The sequence below is a fragment of the Haliotis asinina genome, chromosome 12, assembly GCF_037392515.1.
Source record: "Haliotis asinina isolate JCU_RB_2024 chromosome 12, JCU_Hal_asi_v2, whole genome shotgun sequence".
Classification (NCBI taxonomy): domain Eukaryota; kingdom Metazoa; phylum Mollusca; class Gastropoda; order Lepetellida; family Haliotidae; genus Haliotis; species Haliotis asinina.
This window is the reverse complement of record NC_090291.1, coordinates 46,896,831-46,914,350: the sequence shown is the minus strand read 5'-3', so window position 1 is coordinate 46,914,350 and position 17,520 is coordinate 46,896,831. Positions and strand designations below refer to the sequence as shown.

At 37.2% G+C, this 17,520-nt stretch overlaps 1 protein-coding gene across 1 annotated transcript in view; it reads left to right on the top strand.

Moving 5' to 3' along the window:
- LOC137258359 (b(0,+)-type amino acid transporter 1-like) overlaps positions 1 to 17,520 on the top strand; it is a 115,390-nt gene that overhangs the window by 9,946 nt on the left and 87,924 nt on the right. The gene's annotated exons all lie outside the window — the stretch shown is intronic.

Genomic DNA, 17,520 nt, shown 5'->3' with positions numbered 1-17,520 from the left:
ACCTGGGGAAATACCATACTAATCTGAACAAACGTTACTGTACTTACCAAAGACACTGGGGTTGATGAACCTGGCCAGCTGTGTATAATTTCTTTGCATATGTGGCTATTATGTACCTGCACAACGTCACTGTCCTTTGCTCCTGAATATAGTATTCCTAACTGCAGGGAATATGTTTGCATGTAACAAGAGGTCACATAGAGAAAAATGATATTTTCTTGTTTAGGTTTTAGTTGTTTTCTTATTTAGAAGCAATAAATGATTAATCATACCCATGTGAGTGTGTGACTTGTGTGTATGAATTCACTCTAAGTTTGATTTTACCTACATCAACCTGCATTCTATTGTCATATCCCTGCCGTTGTCACTTGTCATTAGAATAGGTTGACTTGCTATGTAGTCAAATTGATCTAACAGCAAAATTAACTGGAGTATTTTCAACTCCAGATTTCTGCATCAGGGCAATCCTAGCAGCACATTAGCTCACTTCCTCATTCCCCCAAATTTAATAGCCATTTTATCAACAGATCTTGTGGCTTGAACTGAACCTGATATATTATCTGAAAGGCACTATCAGTACATGTAAAAAACTAAATGTTTTTTAAATGTTAGTTAAAAATTTCTGCAGACACAAATCCTTATACATTTGTACTTGTAATTTCCATGTCTTTATATTGCTCTAAGTATGTGCCTAGTATGAATGTGTTGTGTTCAACAAAGGCTTCAGTTCCGGAGTTTATGTTCTATGAAAAAATGGCTTTGACAATAACTTTTTTATTCCATTACACTAATTCATCACATATGCAAGACATTGAAAGATGAAAGGTACTTACTCAGGGATAGACCTGGCTGAGAAAAGATATGAGATAAAATCTTACAAGGGACCAAAAACATGGGATATCTTATGAGATTTAACTGTTTGTGATCGCTTGAAAGAACAGGAATAAATGATAAATAGGACATTGTTGTGTATTTAAGCAACTTCAAAACAACCGATCATGAATTGCAATAAATTAAAACTCTGTAGATCTACTAACATCACCATTGGTGTCTGTTTTCTGATTTGCATCAAGGTCAGCGATTTCAGCTGTTTCTTCATTTTCATTTGTAGTCTTTAAAAACTTCAGTATCGAATGAGATGGTCTTGTTAGCAGACGCTTGTTGGTAGGCGTCCGATTGTGAACTCTGTACAACACCACACAGTGCATAAACAACACAATACTGTGAGGTTCAGAGTTTATCATACCCCCTGCAGCGCAGCTTGTTTCGTACAGCCCTGTCTAACTATGTTCAAAGTTCCACACAGGAAGTTATGTTTCAGAGATTTAAAATAACTACAAAGCAATGGGAATATGTTTGACAGAACAAAATAATGACAAATCCCTTCTCAGTAAAATAGATTTAAACAGATGCGATTTTAAATTGCTGCAGATAAATTTTAGTGCGATTTTGTAGGCATTGATGCTAGAAAATCGCGATATTGTGGCCCAAGTCAGTCCCTGCTTACTGATCTGTTTTGTATAGAGTTATCTGCCTAAATATTCCAAGAGATCTCACATAACTATATGACAAGATGAATGATGTTTGAGTCCACTTTTGACCAAGATCTTTTATGGATAAATCTTCTAATTCTTTGACACACAACATTTTGGGGTCATTTCAGACCCCCTCATCTGATGTGTTGACCAAGATTTTTTATGGATAAATATTTTTTCAATTCTTAGACACACAATGTTTTGGGGTCATTTTAACTGTTGAAGGGATCGGAAATGACCCCAAAACATTGTGTGTTTAAGAATTAAAAGTAGATTTATCCATGAAAGATCTTGGTCATCTATAACAACTTTCAAATGCTGCTAAACAACATCACTTTTGAGATGTCAACCTTTCCTTTATGTTGGGTTCCATGTTCCAGAAGCTCCATCATTATTACAACATTCAAGGCTAAATACAATGCACCAGTGTTGTTGACCTTCTCAGTTTGGGTTTGCAAGATATATTCCCATTTAGGTCTGTTTATACTGAATGCTTGATTTGAATTTCCATGTGTTTCTGTTGTGAATGAATACCCTAGTGTTTACCCTGATGCAGAAACCTGTGTATTTGACACACAAATTATTTCAAATACACAGTGAATTTAGAGGCTTGCGTCATTGTTGACACAATGCTTCTGGGCCCTTAGTTCAGTTACTCTAAACTTAAAATCTGCTGTGCTTTAAAACTGCTTTGTTTTGTGATTCAGTTAACTGCTCAGTGCTGATTAAATACCTGACCTGCCTTACCTTGTTTTTGTCATTATTAAACTATCACAGTTGCTGTCTTGATTAATGTTCCAGACTCAAGTTGACTCCCTCAAACATGTCCATGACTTCATCTCATGACACCATGGAGTCCTGATGACTCCTAAATTGCTATAGCTGTTCCAAACGCTATCCTCACCAGAATACCATGTATCATTACAGTTAGAGATCTACAGACATGTGCTTAGCAGCTCATGTCATAGTCAGAGTTGTAGGGTGCATGCTTCTTCTATTTGTCATGAAGTTTTTGTATGATTATAGAAAGGATGCCCTTAAATTTTGCTAGTTTTTTAGTTTATTTTGACCAAACTACATGAAGTAATAAACAGAGATGCCAACCTGAGAGATGCCAACTAGTTTTAGCCTCAAACTGCACCAAAAGGATTGCACTGGATATTCAATTAAATTTAAAGACAGTTTATAAAAATTCTGATATATAGGCAATAACATATTTTCGTTAATTACATATATTTTTGTCAAAAAGAGACCAGAAGTAGAATATATTGCTTAAAATTTGGAAATCTGCTGTCGGAGGTATGTGAAATTAAGTTTCATTCTTGATTAATGTTATATTATCTTTCCCAGAATCCATCATGGATTGAGGTATTTAATTGAGTGCTAATTTTGTGGTCAGACTACAAATTTTGATCCTTGAAACTACTGTTTCATCTCTGAATAAATACCATCCTTCTTGCAAAAACCTTATAAGAACTTCAGAGCCTCTGTGTTTGATTCCTATGAGAAGGGACATTGGTGCAAGTATTATACGATAGGCCAAACAGTAGTCAGCATGTTTGTGTGCTATTCTATAACAGAACTTCCATCCACTCAACTGTGCGAAGTATAGAATCAAGATTTGGCCCATTGACACATTGGAATCTAGTAGGCAGCAGGTAAACACATCATGTGCAGAAGCAACGTTTTACCTGAATTGTTGCTGTTAGGTGAATTGCCTGGAACATATATGCTTCCAGTCTTGTGAATGGTCGGTCAGTCAGTATGTAGAACATTGTATGAGTAATGCATCTTGTGGGACATTTGTCATTGTAGGTGGGTCATCAGAAATAATAAAATAATAATAACGATTTTGTCATTCAAATTACAGCTGTTCAGTTGTATTAACCATTAATTCAAAAACTGTTAACTTAATGGGATGGCAATAAAAGTTATTATGTTGAAACTTTATATCTCATTGAAAGTCTGTTTTAATTTTAAATTAGTAGAAAACAGTTACCTACTTTGCTTGTACTAGGTGACTAGGTCAGAGTATAGTGTCAAGTTTGTTACATCTTGTGCGATAGTTTTCTGTGATTGATAGATCTGTATGCATTTAGGCTGTCCTTAAAATTGAAAACTTGCCATTTTGTTTAAATATTGGACATTTTTTAAAAATGTCACATTAGACACTTTCAAAAATAAATACAAAATATATAAAACATAATGCTGATATAAAAGGATGAGAAACATCGTTAATATCTGCTTCTTGTTGGATACTGTCACTGCAGTCACAGAACAGAATAACTACTCTTGAAAGATATCGAGATTCAGTGATGTTCAGAGTAGAACATTAAAGTATGGTGGCCCAGTTGACATACTATGTCAGGATATGCAGCAGTGTAATATTGATGAATTGCCATACCACTGCTGTGGTTGTCGTGTCATTGACATTCAATGTTTGTGTGTCATTTTGCATTACAACAGCCATTATTTGACCCTGTAATGGTTCCCAAATCTTCTCTATCACCTCTATCTTTATACTTGGAAAAACAAAACTATTTGTGACTGTCGCTCTACAGCATCGCCGACATGTTGGTATGATGACTACTTTAAGATTCAGTTACCGGCCATCAGTGTAGAAAATCACTGCTTATGAAGGGGTGTATAGACACACATCATGACCCAAATAAGTCATGTATTATAAGCTCCGGATGCGTGCATTGATCTAGGCATCGCATTGGAAACTGAAAATCTTGGCAAGTTTGGCTGGGTATGTGTATGTATGATTGTTATTATATTTTAATGGTTTGCCAACTGGACACACCAGGTCAAGGCATGGTTTGTTATGTTTTTTTTGTTACTATGCATCACTGGTGCAGTGGCATTTATCTAAAACTCGGAGAAAGTATTTTTAATTCTTTTTGTCAGGATATGATGATGAGGTAAAGTATTTTAATTGTACGAAATCATGATAATGTTTATTTCATTGGTGTTCAGTCTTGGTGTTATGACTCTGTTATCAGAAATAATTTCACCTGTTTTCTACTGTTAAAAAAACTTGTGCGAAATATTGCAGGAATAATAAATGTAATGATATCTGTGTGACAATTTTAAGCTATTGATATTTTCATGACAAACCTACTTACCAGAGCCTGGTACCCAATATGTACCAGAATTTAGTTACACATGGTTTTGCTTTTCTAAAAAATCAAGTATGTACAAAAATAATTTTACATGCAGGGTTTCACTTTGTCACGAGTAGCAGATACAGTATGTGGTGTATGCATACAAATGAGTTTCAGTGTCAATATTTATTCATGCTGCTTTCATACGGTATGATGACACATTTTTTACGCTGTTTGTTATTAGTATCTTTAGGATTTAAAGTTAATGTAAGATATTTTACTTCAGCGCTTGTTTTCGAGAAACTGCCTCTTTGAAATCAGCCATAGGATCAAATGTCTTCACAGCTAAGTGTCCAGGAATTATTCCTCCAGGGCCTTATTTGCATAAGCAAAGGAGGATGTGGCTGATGCCACACATTTGATCCAGTTCTGCTTGTCTTCATCATCAGAATCCACTCAGCTTATTCTGTCACGATTTTCATGATGGGAAAATGTCTCGCTAAGCAGGCATTCAGTAACAGTTCTGTCTTGGTGTGTAGCAGTGGGTTGTTGGTAGTCAGTTGAGTTCTAGGAGTCAGTTGAGTTCTTGAAGTCAGTCGAGTTCTAGGAGTCAGTTGAGTTCTTGAAGTCAGTCGAGTTCTCGGAGAGTCAGTATAGTAGGAATGTTTGCTGCCTTTTTCAGTTCACTCCCAACATTTCACAAGTCTGAGGCACTTTTTATTATGAAATAAATAAGAAGTCAATATATTCATGTCAGACATTTAATACACCAAAACAGACACAACAATAGGCTTAAAGTAAGAGCAAGGTATAATCCCCTAACTGCAGATTCACCAAAAGTGTGAATGTCAACCAAACATTTATTTTGAATGTCTTCCCTATAATGGAATTGGGTTCTAATTAGAAATTTCTAACCCCTGCAGTGATAAATCTACAAATTCAGCTGCCTGAGTCCTGGGACTCGCAGAGCTGAATATATATGAGTCCTGTCTGAAATAGATGAGTCCCTCAGAGCTAGTGAACCCCTTACAAAAATGAATGCCACAACTATTATTCAAACTGGTTTCTATTTACTGTATATAGGTTACACAGGTGAGTTGCTTGTTTCACATAAACAGAGCTGTTAGTACCTTATCAGTCGGAACCTGCAACATGTACCTTATGCAAAAAAATAGGTAAAATGGTAGATGACATCTTACTTCGATGTAAAAACAAGCAATAACATTTGTGAACAAACTATTGGAAGACATGTTCCAGAACAGAATCAATGAATGGAACAACATCATCAGGCAGGGAGAGGAGCAGTTTCATGCAAGGGTTACCAGAAGCACTGAACAATACCACTTGCCAGTAACAGAATCAAAGCTACTTGTATTGTTTGAGTTCATAGAGTCGTCTTTCTTTCTCAGTTTTCCATTTGTTCAGACTAGCTTCAAACTTAAAAGCTTTTCTTGATGGACCCAGTTTCACTCTCATCAAGCTGTCTTGTTTCTGGACAGTCATTCTATTTCTTGATGCAGTTAGGGTTTGATTTTGTGCAGAAAACCCTCTTTCACACCCTGCTGTGTGCACAGCCAGTGTGAGAGCCAACTGACCAAGTTTAATCATGTTGGGGAATTCCTGAGCATGGTAGGTGTGAATCAGTTGCCACAATTCACAGGAAGAGTCTCTAGGGTAATGCTGTGCAAGGACAACCTTCTTTAACAGAGCCCATTCTTTGATAGTTTGCTCACTGTTGATGATGGGTGGTGTTGTTTTGTGCAGGGTTTTACCATCCTCCTTCCATGTCATTGTTTGGTCTTCACCATAGTGCTGACAGAGTTTATCTATTTCATTTTGCCCATAGTCATCCAGCTGCTGTTCATTCAAGAAGCTGATTGGTCTCATGGAGAGGATACCAAATGATGTCAGCAGATCATCAGAAGGAAATCTGAAAGAACAATTCATTATCTGTGTGCAAGTTCATTGTTTTGTTTGTAATAAAAAAAACAGGTTCAGCATATGTTCAGTGCTGATTTAAGTGTTATTATGTTTTACAGATGAAGATAGAAATGCAGCAGAGAGGGTTCGAGTGTAGTCATTATTGTTTTACAGATTAAAGAGGGCTTGGGTGATCCTGGCACAGTCATCCTGGTAAGGCTCACCATCAGCTCAGGGTCCTCACCCCCTCTACATGCAGCCCAGACAGCGAATTATTACGCTATGTTGCATCATTACTGTGTGGCATTTACGATATGGAAACTGAAGCTGCATTGTAACTTACCTCGATAAAATGTTGTCCACCAAGGCAGTTATGAAAGTATCAACTAAGCTCTGAAGATTGAAGCCAGTTGTCTTGAGAATGTGATGATCATCCTTGAAAGTTTCATTCTTCAGATCTTCTGATAGTTGTTTAAGATGTCCTGTTTCCATTGACTTTACTTTCAAGAGTTCCTTCACACAAAAGTCAAGCTTTACCTGCATAAATTGAATATAAGTTTAATAATAAAAGACAAATGAAATTTTGTTTCAGCTTTTCATAATGACACAGTCATTGAGTTGAATAATGATTATTTTTTAAATAAAATACATAGATTTACCTTCACCAAAGCGACATCAATATTTTCCTTCTGGAAGAACTGAGAGAGGGCTGTGACTGGGGCCATAGCATCCATCATCATGTATGTGATGGAAATGAACTTCTGACTGAATACCTAAATGGGAAGATTAGAGTAAAAAGCAAAGAATTAATTTCAAGAAAGATCAAAATATTGTCCTCATTAAAGGTTGAGGTAGGATAAACTAAATATAATTGCTAATGATTTTAAGAAATAAATATAATGTTAGTTAAAAACGTAAGACTCACCTTCCTTTTCAATCCATTAGCAATATGATCACTGGTTGTGCCAAATTCTGACAGGTAAGTAAGCAGACTGTCCAGAGTTAAATACACACAGCTCAATGCCTCAAAATAAGACAGCCATCTGACAGAGTGAATCTCTTTATATGTCAGTTTTGGGTCTTCAAGTATTTTCTGAATTTCATGTATTCTGGATGCTCACTTACTGCTGGCACGAAAGTAATAAAACAGATCTGTCAAAACTTGCTGATGATCCTTCAAATGCTGAATGCTGGATGCAGCCTGAGATGTACAAAGGGCAAGTTTGTGAGCTATACAGTGTATGTTGACACAGTGTGGATTTTGTTGTTTTATGATGGCAGCTGCACCTAAAATTAATAAAGAAGAATACTATTAATGTCTTTCAGTTCAAACTTGAAACATGAAATATTTAGCAAGTCTACGTCTCTTTGCTACTACCTATTCTATTAAATATTTTTAATTGTTTATGCTGTGACTATGAAATTATTGAAAATCATTAATAAAATTTCCTGATCAGATAATGTGTATTATAATTAGTATAAACAAAATATTTGTTCAGTTATATTTCACTCTCATCTGTGATAAATGTTTTCTTAATTATACTGATATTTCACTTCATACATGTATATATGGAATGTCATTGAAAATATTCAATTACCATTGTACTTCCCTGTCATCGCAGATGCACCATCTGATCCCAGACTCATGATCTTCTCTGGGGGGATACCACGTTTCTTCAATTGATCTAGAATTTCTCTTGCAATTCCTTTCCCTGTCGTATCTGTGCACTCAATGTTGGTGACAAAATGAGTGCTCGGCACCATATCAAGTATTATTTGGCAGTAAATGACAAGGCGTTTGTGATTGCTGATGTCAGTACTCTCGTCTGCCAAGGCCGTAACAAATGGGGACTTTTCCATTTTAATTTGTAAGTCATCCTCAATGACATCAGACATAGATGTTAAGAGATCAGTGGCAGTAGTTGGAGAATCATAATGTATTTTACCCTCCTTGAGCATTTGAATGTCTTTGGTTTCGAATTCATGTAAAAATTCAACAAAACTCTTAAATTTTGTCAGTGGAATATTTTCTGATGCTAACCAGTGAACTGACTTCATTAGAGCCACAGCTGCTCTGTCCTGTTTCTCATGTATGTGTGAAGTTGCAACTTGCAAATCATCTCTGAGTTTGGGAGCCTGAATGGACAGTTTATGGTCATTGTGGTTTATGTGTCTGATCAAAGTTGTATTTTGGAAATTTCTACATTTTGCATCTTGTGTCATGCCATTTCGTTTACCATTCTTAGTCCAAAGTGTGCAAAACATGAAATCCCCTTCCCTGTCCTACGTAAGCCATGAACGATGAGTAGTCAACCAGCTTGACTGAAATTTCCTGCTTTTGGTAACTGTATCCACCGCTTCCTGGGGAGAACATTCAGGTGATTGAATTGTATCTTTGTTCGTTTCACTTTGCCCAAACAAAGAAGTCAATGTTTTTTGTGAACTTGACAGCTTCTGTAGCTTTTTGGGTGGCATGTCGACTGCTACATGACAGTTCTTAACGTAGGTTTCCTGCAAGCTTGCTTCCGATTGGCTGCTTATTTATATTCCGCCAATCAGCTATCGCGTTTCAAAGAAATTGTTATTTTTAAACACAAACTTTCCTGGAGTATGTCCGACACACTTGGTGTGACCTATTTTTGAAAACAGGGGAATGAACAGAATATCATGCGAATGAAAGCAGCGATCGTTTTAAAATTACTGTGTAGTTATTAGCGGACGTCTATTTGAGAATGGAAGTAACTGACACCAAATGAAGAAGTTGTCAATTCATAAATTCAATTATTTTATCGAAAATTCACTCGAACATGTTAGCGATGTAGAGCACAGTAGCCATGGTAGTATACAAGCTTGTGTCTGATTGGCTGCTTACTTATTGTCCGCCAATCAGCGGTCGCGTGTGGAAGAATATTATTATTTTTAGACACGGAATATCCAGGAGTACGAATATTTTGTCATCTATACTTCGCGGGGACACTTCGTGCATAACGGCGATAATGCCTCTCCACAAAATTTATCATTAGGTTTCCATCAAAATCTTGCGTCCTTGAGGACGCACATGTCCTGCCAGAATTTATTGCGTCAGGGACGCGGGACGCGGGGGTAGATTTATCCCTGCCCTGCTTGATTTCTGTGGACAACTTTACAACTTTATTTGTCAGCAATGAAATGTTTTATCAATGTTGAACTATTCATGAGATTTGCAAAACCATGTGCCACACCATGCAGCATCGGGTGTATTCAGGTGAGCTGACCAAAATAAAAACCAAGAACAGCTGTTTCCTTCTGATCACTGATAATGGAATGTCCTCTGACTCATCACTGTTAACTTCAGTAAGTACATCCGCTGTACAATAACCGACTTTTCTGGAAGTATTTCTGACAACTGACATCGACTTGTCCCCATACTCAGTCGAAACAGCAGGATTGCATTCATAATAGTTTCTTTTCAAATAAGAGTAGCATACTTGTCTTCTCCTATGTTTGTAATAGAATTTGAGATTCCTGGTTGTATCCTGGTTTTTCAACTTGATGTTGTGTTAAGTGGCTGGAATACAAGCTAAATGTATGCTAGATTAGACTTAGATACACCTGGAAGTCAAGAAACAAGACAGTCATGTTTGGTTTAGTCATGCTGTATCTCCCCAGTTCTCTTTACAGATCACGTAATGATATTTAAGCATATTTGGGATTGATTATCAGTTTGCTGTGTAGGTTAATGCACTTTTAGCTTGTTCATTATATATACTCATGAAAATAAAGGGAAAATAAGGGAACTCATAAAAGTATGTGATTTTAAGAATATACTGAGCAGATGCTATAGGTGTGGTTAATTCTGTACCCATGTTAGGAAACAGGTCCATCATTTCATCACAAGGTGTCATTTCCCATAACTGAGAGTGGATTCCAGGTCAGGACAGGCTGGTCCCCAGTACATCATGCTTGTCATAGCACTTGGGATCTATTTCCAACACTCTGTCAGAATGGCCTGATGGCTTGGGTTGGCACTGACAAATGGTATTTATCAGTTAGACTCAGTAATTATCCTTTGTCCATGCAAATTTGTCTTTTCCAAACTAGATGATAAACCTATTTGATGTTTGTTCATCAAACTTTGCACATAGACAGGTGAACTTATGTCTTTTGACAGTTCGGGATGTCTGAATAGAATACCAAAATATTCCTTAGCAACAAGGTTGACTTTGAAATTGGTGATGATGCTCTTTTCTGGACGGAACATTAACATCGTTCAATGTTTTTTCACCAAACTTTGCTAATGGATAGGTCTGTGGTCAACTCGTGCCTTTTGGTAGTTTTAGATTTCTGAATAAAATTCTTTTGCAGTTCCATAGCAACAGGTTTGACTTTGAAATTGGTGTTGTGCTCTTTTCTGGAGAAAATACTTCAGTGCTCCCTTCCTCAGTAACTTTTTGGGTATCCAAAACTTAATGACATAAATCATCAGTACCACTATCTATCAACATTACTGACGTACATCAACCATACATTTCACATACTCATAACTTGTTGACATACTCATGGCGAGTATTTGTTCCATTGTGAGGATACTGTTGACTTTGTCTTCTTGTTACATATTGTCATAGTGCTGCTGGAATATAGATCACAGCAACATTAAGCAGTCAGTGACTATTTAATGTTAAAAAACAACATGCCATAAATAGATATCCCAGCTAACAAAAGTACGTTTTGAGGACGTTGTCTCAACGTTACGTTTACGTCCCCAGAACGTCAGCATATAACGTCCCACTTACGTCTTTTTTGTGGAGTCGAAAACACGTCCTCACAACGTTATTTTCTACGTTCATACGACCCAAAAATAACGTCCCCGCGACGTTATAAACATAACGTTGTCACAACGTTATTTTCTACGTTCATACGACCCAAAAATAACGTCCTCGTGACGTCATAAACATAACGTTGTAACAACGTTATTTATAGTTGTTTTGGGTATATACGTACTCAGAACGTACAGTAGTCTGAGGATAAATATTTGTATTAGGTTTCTGGGTTGTTGTCACCATGATCATAACAATATCCAGGGCTAAAAGTCATAGTTTCCGTTGTTTTTGTTAGATTTAAATTACGAATGCTGAAAAAAGGTAAAGTGATCAACAGTTCGAAAACTCATTTCAGCAATTATGAATGTGTGGTTTGCATTTTTTGAAACTGTCTACTTTGAGCCCTGGTAACAAATAACAGAGATTCTTCTTTTGTTTACACTGAACCATTTATTCCAGTATAATACGTTGCTTAGAAACGTTTCACTCTAGACTTGCACTTCCTCATCTTTCCCAGCGGCAGCGTGCATCTGAAAAAAGAATAGTTTAGCTTTAAGACTAAATGTTATTCAAAAGCACACGATTAGAACATGCCGTTACATTTTTAACACCCTGAATGCCGAGGTTTTTTTGTTGTTGTCTGCATACAGCTATAAAATTACACAGAAAATGTACAAATCATGTTCATCAATATTATCAGTTTTACTTATAACTTTGAATTAAATTGCTGTTTATTAGCCTGTTCATATGAAACTGCAATGTGTGTCCCAGCAAACTGAATATTGTACATCACAGGAACTGAAGCACATGTTGCAGTAATGGCTACGTGTGATCCTCTAACAGTTGTGTAGAGGCTTTAACTGTGATAGATCCTATAGTACACTACTGAGTCAATTTCCCGTGTAAATATTCAAACAATGAAAAGCTTTCAATGAATGAAAACGCATACCCTATATCCACATATGATATGATGATGATGAACAAGGATATATCAAGATACTGACATTAGTTTCATGAAAAAGTATCTGAACGAAAAATATAAATCACAATGCTGAAAGTGCAGTCGGAATGATATGGCCATTGTGTTTGCTCTTGTTCAACTGAGCTTCACCTCCAAGAAATTGCCTAACATGTGCAACGATGTTTACGTGTGACATCACTGTCGAGGGCCGATTTCTTTCAAAATAGCGGCCTCGCTGACATGGGTACACAGGATTTTGCGAGCAGTTTCCTTGATTTAGGGATGTTTTGTACATGAAAGTGAGATGTAAGTAATCAGAATTATTCTGACTCTCTGTGTATTTATATGTATTTATCGTTTGCATTGTAAATGACAGAAGAAGCCAGAAATGCCGATAATTACTGCTGTCGTTCTGCGTGATTTTGCGTCAGTCATGGTGTCACGCTGCACTTACTCGACAGTTTTTTTTTATGAATGATCAAATGATTGCATCGTATCTATTTTTAATTTTCTATTTCCTGCTACGATACTCTGCCTCTGAATATTCAAAGCGTATTGAGCCACTGTAAGCAATGATTAGACGGCTAGATGTCTGAAAATTTCCGAAAATGCTACGTGGTGTAAAATCGGATTTTTTTCATTTCAAAAAGATAACCACGTGGGTGGGTTGAGGGAGGGGAATGGTATTTCACACAGCAGAAATGTCCTCTTATCTAGATTTGCCTCTTTGAAGGATAGAATTACATCCATGGGCCTAGCCATGGGCCTCCGTACCGCCTTGGAGCATGCGACAGTTATGCCTACGTTTAATAACACTTGTGTAACAACTAACGGTTTCAGATGTGGTATACTACACTCAATATGACTATATTTATGTAAATATTATTCAGACAAAGAGAAACACTCAAGAATAAAATCGCTTACCCTGAATCAACGTACGATATGGTATGTAAACACTACTCAGTATCCAAAATGGCGGAACTTTTACACGCACTTACTGTTAGCATGTATTTTTGAAAACATCCCAGCCGATTCTAGGTTCATCGGCAAAGTTTCAGAATTATCATTGATGATTCCATGCAAAATTGATGTCAGTGATCATTAATATGTTATTTAGAAATTCAGAGCTCCGAGTAATTATCCGATTTTTACAGTTAAAAAAATATATCAAATGACACTGTGAATTTCGGATGTGTAAAAAGTAGGACAAGTAATTAGATCTAATCAAGAGTCAGTTTCATTATTCTTAATGAGTACATTCTGAATTAATACATATAATTTACTAATCTAAACAAAACAATAAACAAAATACTCACTGTTATGGCGATGAGCCCGTTTTAAAAGTGAGGAACAGACACAGAACCCTGTACACGTAGGACTGGCAGCCGCGCGAGAAGTGTGATGTCAGCGAGCGGGAAAGTGCTCGCACAGGCAATGACGTCACATGAAGAAGTCATGTGTAATGTGCCTCAATCTGGATCTTGTGGGTTAAAAGATCTAGAAGGAGACATGTTTCATAACTTCCCTGAAATGAGTGAAGTCAAGAGCACAACAACAAGTGTATAATATAATAATAAATTGTATGCAACAAAAATAAGGTAAATACTATGAATAAACTTCATTATATACTGAAGAGATAGATCTATATGGTAATTTAAATAGAAAATATCACATGCTTCGATCCTGTTAAATATGATATTCCATCAAGTAAACTCCGGGATGAGGAGAATAAGATGTAACGATGTTCCAACGGGTCAGTGCTGGCAAGCCGTGGACAGAACGTCCTCCCAACGTTATGCGAACGTTGCACCTTGGTCTGAAATACACGCTGTTACGACGTCCTGGTTACGTAAACCGTAACGTTGTGACAACGTCTGTAAATGACATTCTTATAACCTTCAAACGTGAAGTTATCTATTTGCTTCAGTTGAACGCATTTAACAAAGCAAACAAAACAAATTTATTCAAAAGTTGTTCTAGATTCGATATCGTCTTGATAAATAATTAGATGGTCAACTGCAAATACAAACACCTTCTAACAGGTCAAGTAAACAAAATATATGAAACGAACGTCCTGACAACGTTACAAGTACGTTACACCAAAGTATGAAAAATACGTTGCAAGGACGTAGAGAGAACGTAATGTGTAACGTTGTGGCAAGGTTGTGATATGACGTTATCCTAGGACGTTCTAATAACGTCCTAGTTACGTCATTTCCCGACGTAACCAAACCCTGACGTAAACATAACGTTGTGGGAACGTCGCGTGTTAGCTGGGATGTTGTGGTGAGTGGTAATCTGAGTCAGTGATGCCTTTTCTCAGCAATATTCCAGCTATGTGGCAGTGGCCTGTAAATAATCAAGTCTGGACTAGACAATCTAGACTAATGCTTAGTTTCTGAATGTATACAATTTTGATAGTAACATACAAACCCTTATAAGTTGAAAAGGAGCCCAGAGATTCTAGATTTGCTTAATTTAAGGCTATGCATTGTAGGCGGGTCTTAGCAGTAGGGAAAGTGATGTGGTTATGGGACTGCGAGGCAGACTATAGACGATCCAGTGATCAGAAGAATGAGCACAGATCTATGCAACTGGGACAAAATGATATGTCGGTGAGCCTGACCAGCTGATTCCATTATTTAGTAGTCACCACTTATGACAAGTATGTGTTACTTAAGACCAATTCTAACCTGGATCTTCAAAGTTCTTCAGTGATAATGTATAAGATGCGCATCAATTCAGACTCAAGATAATCATCTGGATGTTGATATTGTAAAAAATGATTCACACTTTGTTGACATGATATCAACCATGTCACTAATCTTCACCAGATGATGCACTTGGCCCCTCTGTTTGCAATAATTTAATTTGCCAGTTGGCTATCAAGGCCTGTAGCCTCCTGCAGACTTCAAAATCTACAGGCCAGTTTTGTTAAGGTCAAACCAATAAAGACAAAATCGAGAATCACAGAATCAGTTAGCGAAGCCTGTGGTGCAGAGAGACGTTTTTATTTGTTAAAGACTGGTTTTGACATTCCTATTTGAAACTGCCAGCCCAATACAATAACAAGTGACGCTGGGCCTCCGGGTTGGCAGTTACTAAAACACTAGTTAAGACCAAGTAGAAGCAGGGGACGTATTCTAGGCCAATGACCAGTTTCACAAAGTGATCATAGCTCTACGACTTCTGTAACTCTATGCTAAAGTATGGGATATACAATAGCGCTGTGATTTCTTTGCAAAATGCAGATCAGAATCCCTGGCATGTAAGAAGACATGAGAAATCTGCTTCAGTTTGTGATCCCTTCACAAACTCAGTTCGCAGACTAGGACAGTCCATACTTAAACTGAAAGCATACATGGCATGCGCTTTGTAAACGCTAAATGTAAGTGAACCTGTTACAGGTCAGTAATCAGTGTGACTGTGCAACTGGTAACATCCAACAGGTATGTGCACAAAATACTGCCTTCTTTTCAGCTTATGTATAATGTATAATGTTCCTCTGCTTCAGGGAACATGGAGGCTTCATGTATTTACCTTGGTTTGAGGGGTCTTTTTGGTAGGGGGTGGGGGAGGTCTAATTTTAAACGCCACTCGCAGTGGTGATCCTGCTATTTCAGCAAACTGTAACTAATCACTGTGACTGACTTGAAAATCCAGTGATTGACATCACGAGCATCAATCTACACTGGTGGGGTATGACATGCATCTAGGAAAGTCTGTCCACCTCACTCACTCATTCCCACTCTTCCACCCACCCACCACCACCACCATCATCATCATCATCATCATCATCATCATCATCTGCATACTGGCAAATCCTGGGTACCCTGGTTTAATATTTTGGGTTCAGGGTATTACAGTGAAGCACATTTGAGGTATTTCTCAGTGTAGACAATGAACCACTCTGATGCTTGCATGGTAACGACCTAATGGCCAATCTGATAAATTCATACCTTAAAACTTCCCCACATGCAATAGATGAAGTACATTGTTCATGTCGCTGTACAGCTGTCGTCATTGCTAATTGTTAGCATGCATAAACATCAGCTTTTAATCTAAGTCACTGGTGTTAGCATGCATAAACATCAGCTTTTAATCTAAGTCACTGGTGTTAGCATGCATAAACATCAGCTTTTAATCTAAGTCACTGGTGTTAGCATGCATAAACATCAGCTTTTAATCTAAGTCACTGGTGTTAGCATGCATAAACATCAGCTTTTAATCTAAGTCACTGGTGTTAGCATGCATAAACATCAGCTTTTAATCTAAGTCACTGGTGTTAGCATGCATAAACATCAGCTTTTAATCTAAGTCACTTGGAGGTGTACAATAATGTACACATCAGGTAACAGAAGGTACTTATGATTTTATTGTATACTATTGATCAGTGTCTTAAATCATTCAGTGCTTATGGTTTTAATAGCCACTCATCCTTAGTCATATGTGTTAAAGCCTGAGGCACTTATGGCAAAGTTATGTATTTGTAATAGACTTGGTGAATGTGTGATCCGTTGCGTACATCTTGTATTGTTGGGAGCATTTTTCTTTCGATTTTTCAATTACAATCTGTAAAATAGATTTGGAAATATTGGTAGAAACTTGCCAAGGATACTTACAGAGTACAGTTTTTTTAAGTCAGTTAACTACAACAGATAATGATCATGTTCAATTTCACATGGGTTTTCCTGTTCTGACATTGATTTCCCGCATACACCATTAATGCAATAATTGTTTTTACTGACCATTAGAATGCATCTATGTTGCTCAGGTTTGGTTTAATTTGCATCAGTATGTTTGTAAATGTATGGGGATGGGAAATGCTGGAGGGGAGGGGGTGTCAAGTATGTGGCCACCTCATAAAACTTGCTACTGGGGAGACTTTGTCTGACCCAGAATCCACACTCCCAGGGGGGCTTTCTCTTGAACTTTCTCCACCACACATTGAATAGTAGGTTACTCTTTTAGAATGAGACTGAACAGGGAATTGTTAAAGCTTGGCTGTGTCTTCATGCATCTCGGGTTGATGCATCACATATTTCAACCCCGTGTGTAATCTACCTGTGTAATCTATTGGACCAGTGCTTCATGGGACTGAGATGAATCCTCCATGTGGTGAAAATGATAATATTACAAATAAAGTGTCAGGGATATATTAACACTTCAACTGTTGATGTATCATACGATATACTTCT